This window comes from Coturnix japonica, chromosome Z, assembly GCF_054131305.1.
Source record: "Coturnix japonica strain WE chromosome Z, WE-NBRP24, whole genome shotgun sequence".
In the NCBI taxonomy this organism is placed as follows: domain Eukaryota; kingdom Metazoa; phylum Chordata; class Aves; order Galliformes; family Phasianidae; genus Coturnix; species Coturnix japonica.
Genome location: NC_140702.1, coordinates 62,717,559 through 62,723,558, shown reverse-complemented (window position 1 = coordinate 62,723,558; position 6,000 = coordinate 62,717,559). Strand labels below are relative to the sequence as shown.

At 38.4% G+C, this 6,000-nt stretch overlaps 1 long non-coding RNA gene across 2 annotated transcripts in view; it reads right to left on the bottom strand.

Annotated features, from left to right (window-relative positions):
• Positions 1 to 1,850: 1,850 nt before the first annotated feature.
• The window catches only part of LOC146754145 (uncharacterized), a 51,541-nt gene continuing 47,391 nt past the window's right edge, over positions 1,851 to 6,000 (bottom strand). The window contains exons 4-5 of one of the 2 annotated variants that reach the window (XR_014939842.1): positions 4,601 to 4,684; positions 1,851 to 1,957 (exon numbers count right to left, since the gene is read on the bottom strand). This is a non-coding gene — a long non-coding RNA (uncharacterized LOC146754145). Of the gene's footprint in view, positions 1,958 to 2,589; positions 4,685 to 6,000 lie in introns of those variants that run through there. The other variant, XR_014939840.1, reaches the window with a different exon arrangement.

Below are 6,000 nucleotides of genomic sequence, written 5' to 3'. Positions count from 1 at the left end.
TACCCATATTACTGTACTCCAGCATGCATCACCTGCATCCAAACTGCCTGAATTGGAATTGACTCCATATTAGCTACTGAACAGTATCTAGGGATCATCTGAGAGGGTGATCTTCAGCACAACCCAGAATTATGTGAGGACAATGTAATTGGGCAATCAAGTTCCACTGCCTGGGAACCTCCCCTGATTTTCTGTTTAATTTACTAGTATTGACTTTGCCAGTGCTAGCAGACAGACAAATCTAAATGAAGTAAATTCGACATTTGGAACCTGATGGCTTGGTCTGTGTTGTGTGCAGGCTCTAAGCATAGCCAGTCATGTTTGATCATAGGAGTCATTAAGATAAGAAGTATTCATATTTGGCAGTGTAAAGCAGATATCTACTTACATACCTTCTGCTGTAAAGCAGTAAATTACTGCTTAGGTTTAATCTGATCCAAATCTTTTCTGAGTGAATGAGTTAAAATTAGGCAAAAAATAGACAAAAAATTATGATTACTTCTCCATCTGAAAGGCTCACTGATCCCAAACACCTGTACAAAATGTTGGTATGCACATAAACTCATCACTTAGAAGAGTCTGTACAAAGAAAAAGCTGAATTCCCAGAGCCAGTGAGAAAGAATGGTTTATGTTCCACTATATCTGGTTGGGTATGTTGTTCCTATTAGATGTGCTACTTATTTCTAAAAGATTACATTATTCTTTGTCAATTGAAGGACAGCATATTTCTTCTTTCCCTTGTGCACAATCATTCGTCAATGAATTAAATGAAGTACAAGATTGGGCATGAACTTTTGACACTGCATTTGGCATCAACAGAACAGTTCAGTAATCTCCAGTGCTGCTGTTTGTTGGTTTGTTAGAGACAGAGGGCTGCTCTGTTTATCCAAGTTCTTGTACTGGAGCCTATCCGAGGACATTTCAGCTTATGCAAGTACACATAAGCAGGCTCAGCAAGTCAGCATTTGATAAAAGTATTTGTGTGCTATGCAAAAGTCTTTAGCACCTACCTGTCCCTGTGGTTCCCAAGGCCAAATAATAGATTCAGAAAAAAATATTCATCAACCACGAGACCTTGAATATGTGTAAGTGTACAGCTTTTGAGAAGAATCAAGAACCATGTTAGGACTGTGAAGGCTCCAATTTTTTTCCCTCCACATTATGTAGAAACTACCACAGGTGTGCAACACCGTATTATTAACAGATAACTTGACCAGGTCAAGCATGGTGCATTAACAGAGCAGAAGTTTCTTTTACAACCAGGAGCATAACAGGAACATCGCAGCTGTTAATGCTTTGCCTATCTCGTGAAGGACAGAAACGTGGAAATAAAAGTCTCTGAAAAATCATAGAGGTGACAGCAGAGAGAAAGCACCTAATTCCTAGCTGCATTCGTACATCAGCTCTCCATGGCTGTCTGGGAATGCTGATACATTTTACCCCTTTTTGCACATTGTTGGCATTTGTAATAGGCATTTGTGAACTCCTCACCTCCACCTTTACAGGAGGACTTTTCAGTGATGTCTGCTTAGATAACATTTTATTCCCCTTGTACACATTCTTTCTTTCTGGAGACCTACCTGAAGAATTTGGTTGCTCAGGAATCACCTAGGATTCCAGAGTAGGAATACCCAGCAGTGTTCTACTGCTCTCCTCTCATGTTTTTGTCTCTAGCTGAAATCCTTTATCTGTTGTGATAATCATTCATTCTGCTTTTGGATCAGTTCAGAGTTCTAGGTAGAAAAGGGAGCAAGTTCATGAAGAGAGATTGGAAGAACACAGTTCTTCCACAGTTCTGTGAGGGCAAGAATAATCTTCAAGTGGTTGGCAGTGCAGTTCCACAAAGGCAGTGGGAGAATGAAGATCTACTTACCTGCAAGCTGTGGGTGATACTCAATTCCGTCTTATTTCACAGAATTCGACTGACATACACTTCCTTCTCCATCATAAGTAGTTCTGTGATATGGAAAGTTATGAAAGCAGAAAGAAACCATAATAATAATTGCAGAATTTTTCTGCAGAAAAATACTGCAGAAGTATCCAAACTGGATTGCTTCTTGTTTAGGGAGTAAAAAATTTTGTGGGAGGCAGAAAAATTCATTTCTTATTCCATGAGAACCACTCTACCACCATTTTTTTGTTAAAGATTCTATGTCTTTATTTCCATCTAAAGACATTTTTTCACAGATGTGTTTTGATTTCTTTCCCAATGGAAACCTGTATTTTTTTCTCCAATTCTGCTGTTTACCTGCGAAATAATCAAGAGGCAGGAACGTACCAGATGAGGTTCACATAATGATAAGTGTAACTCAGATTTTAAAGGAAATAAGCAATTATTAAAATAAAAGGCATAATGGGCCTTTTTTTCTTTCCTTTGTGCTATTTCTCACACATGAATACTTCTGCAGAGGCTGTTTTGGAATCTTTGCAAAAGAGAAAAAGATGTTCTTAACCAGACTGAACTTCATGCAAGATTTTCAAACCATGCATTACATTCATTGTGTTATAAATATGTGTTAGCAGGTGCTTTAATGCAGTCAGTAGGGCAGAATCATCCATGTGCACATAAGAACTCATTGGCAGCTTGATTTGTTTCCCAGGTGACGTTTCATTTGTTTATTGTTATTCTCAGAATGAAAAAACATCCAAACAGACAGAAGTTTCAGTACATTCTTGAAGAGAATTGTGAGTGATACCTGAGGCATGAAAAGTTTACTTTAATCTGGAACATTGGTTTTGATAGACTGATTGGATGCTGCTTGCTTTTCTATTCTGAACCCTAGAGCTACTTCAATACACAATGAGGAGGAGAGATATCTCAACACTCTGGCTGTAGATAGCATAGCAAGTAAAATGCAAGTGCCTGGGAACATGTTATAGTTGTTTGTAGACAACAATACTGATTGTAATAATGTATAGAACAGGAACAAGGAACAAATTAAACACAGGTTAGCTATGAGTCAGTTTTTTGCTTCTACACTTTAACTGTATATTGGTTGAATCAAATGAAATGAAGGAAACAAATAGGTTGCTCTTTTAATTTCCCACACAGGTAGTACAGTCATAAAATTTTTTGTGAACCTCTGAAGATGCTTGCAAACTACTGCAAAATATGAAAGTACATACAAATGAATGATACTAAACAAGTAAGTCAGCACAAAGAAAACTCTTTTCTGAGTAGTAGCAGCTAAAACTGCTCTGGTTGGTACAGGTGTAAATTTTCACTTCTCACTGACTAGTATATGTTGACAGCACTACGAGCAAGTGGAAAGGCAGAGAGAGAGGAAGGGGGATTAGCCCATGCAGAAGTATAGGAAAACCTGAGCTGTATGTGGAGACAGTGTGTGGGTTACGTTTGTGTTTGTAATGGTGCTCATTCAGTGCCTTCTAAGTCTAGAACTGTTTTCTTTGTTTGTAAGATTTCTCCTTATTTGCTATGTTTTACCCAGGTTCAAATGGAAAGAAGTACTGAATCTGGGTTTTTTTTTTTTTTATGTTTGTTTCCACTTGGTCTAGCATATAAAATATGGTCCATGCTACATGTTTATCAGTGTCCTGTCTTCTCAGCCACTGCAAGTGTTCATGATTTTGGCAGCATTTTCTCTCCCCTTGGTTTTAGTGGATTGATACAAATGTGGAGGTCTAGGGATGGAAACATGCCATATATTTCCTTTTATTATGTTGAGTGTTTTGTGGCTTAGTGTCATCTGGAGTTGAACAAGATGGATTTTCAGTGTCCCATCTTGTCTCTTGAGCACGCAGCAACATCTTACATGATTATCTCTAGTGAGTGCTTCTGGTGGCACTCTGCTGCACAGTGATGAAATGTCATCTTATGGATGAAGGCATAGGCCTAAGAGGATCAATACTTTGCTCACACACACATTCAATTCATCCTTGCTGAGATTTTGCACATGATCAAACAGGAACACCCATTTGAAAAGAGGCTGTGCCCAGAACTCCTGGGATGCATACTGCCTGTGTCTCATTGCCAATGACAAATGAATGTATCCCCTAGGCTCCATTTCCTTCCCTCCCTCAATAAAGAAAAAAAGACATGAATTTAGCCCCTGCAAAAGTCAGTTAAGGATAAGTGATCTGATATTTACAAAAAATTATAGTTCTTTATAGGCAATTTTGTGGTGGAAAACTTTTTTCGGCTCTGTGCTAATGCACTCACAAAAGTTTTGGAGCCAGACAGATGTGTATGAGTCTAGACTGTCAGTGTGTTTTTCCCTTTATATCTATCTCATTTCTACATAGAGGCTGTTCAAATAGGACCTGTGTGTGTAGCATATGCAATGCTGCAGCACATTTGTACTTTCCTCCTCATATGTTTTCCCTATAAGACACTTAATCTGTATTCAGAGCAGTGGTATGCAACCCTGGAGCTTCAGAGGATTTTGTCTGAACTGAGTAGGAAAATCTAAAGTATTCTCCCCCCCGGGAGCAGCAAGCAGAGAGAAAGGCAACAGAGGGGCCAGCTTGCCAATACATTTTTAGATAAACCAATCATTGCTGTACACATACAGACAGTACTTAATCCTGTCCCTGGGACTTGAACTTGTTGCCTTTTGGAAGAACTAGGAAAAACATTACCCTTGGTCAGTGAACTGGAGTAGGCCATGGGTTTGTCATGTTAGGCTATTTCATTATTTGCTTCTTCATAATGGATTGCAGGCCCTAAAGAAGAAAATAGAAATGTGGATTATGATAATTAGATTCAAACAGCCATAAGTCATTAGTCACCTCATGCCAGCTATCTGGTTCCTGCCTGGCTCAGCAGTGTGCTGTGGTGAGTGTGTTCCTTTCAAAGGCTGGGGAATGGGTGAGAACAGATTTCTGTCTCTGCATCAGGGTAGGTGGTAGGTGTGTCCATGAGTTTTGTATGAATAGCCTCTGAAAGCTACAGCAAAGAAGGCTGCATATCAAAACTTACAACCAGTATGTTTTATACAGATCTGTAACACATTGAACCAGAAAGATAAACCTGTTTTTATAATAAAATCTGTGAAAAGCTACTGCTTACAAGCCTTCTCATATTGTTGAAATGCTTTGATAATTCTGAGCTTTTGATTACTTTAACAGATAAAATACTTTGGTTGGTTCACCCCTTTTTAATAATTAATTTTATTTATTTATTTATTTGTGGAACTCTTTTATTAATTTTATTAACCTAGATCATTGATTTTTGTCCAGGGCCAGCTTTGAACACTTCAAACGCATCACATGTAGGTGTGTGTGTATCAGTTGGTCCAATGCAGTGAGCACACTGCTTAGGCGTGGCTGTTGCTTCTACATGGTATATATTTTCTCTTTTATTGCTATTTTTAAGAGTCAGGAAAAAAGTTAAGTGTACAAAATAGTCTGGTATATTACTTTGCTGGAGGGATTTGATTAAAGGACAACATTAACCTGTAATGATTCTGTTAGGTTTATTAGCCTGTTGTGATGCTAATTTGCAGCTAATTATTTTTCTCCTAGTTGGTAGTTTTGAGTAAATCAGTGAGCTAAAATCCAGCCCTGTGCTTTTTAATGTCATGGTCCTTCCTTACCACTTTTCTCATCTGCAGTTCTGATGAATGTAACATTTGTTAAAAGGTATAAAATTCCTTAAAGGTAAATATTAGAAGGGTTTGCTTAAATACTAAAAGCATTAAAATGAAAATGCCCACAGGTTCTTCTTTAGTACTTGATTTACTAACTGGCAGCCCTGTCTGTTGCAGGGAGATTGGAGCCTGATTATCCTTGAGGTCCCTTCCAACCCAATCCATTCTATGATTCTGATTCTCACAGACACTGAAGCGCCATGAGTGACATATCCCCTTAAATATTGTCCCGCTGCAAGTCCCCACCTGTGGCCAGCTGAAGGGAGAAACTTGCTAGATAAGAACAGGCTGATCAGTATAATAAATCCCTCCAAAGAAAGCCTTTAAAGATAATTCAGGAAGATTATTTGCTTTGTAAATGCTCCTGTATTCACTTTGTGGTTTGTGTCC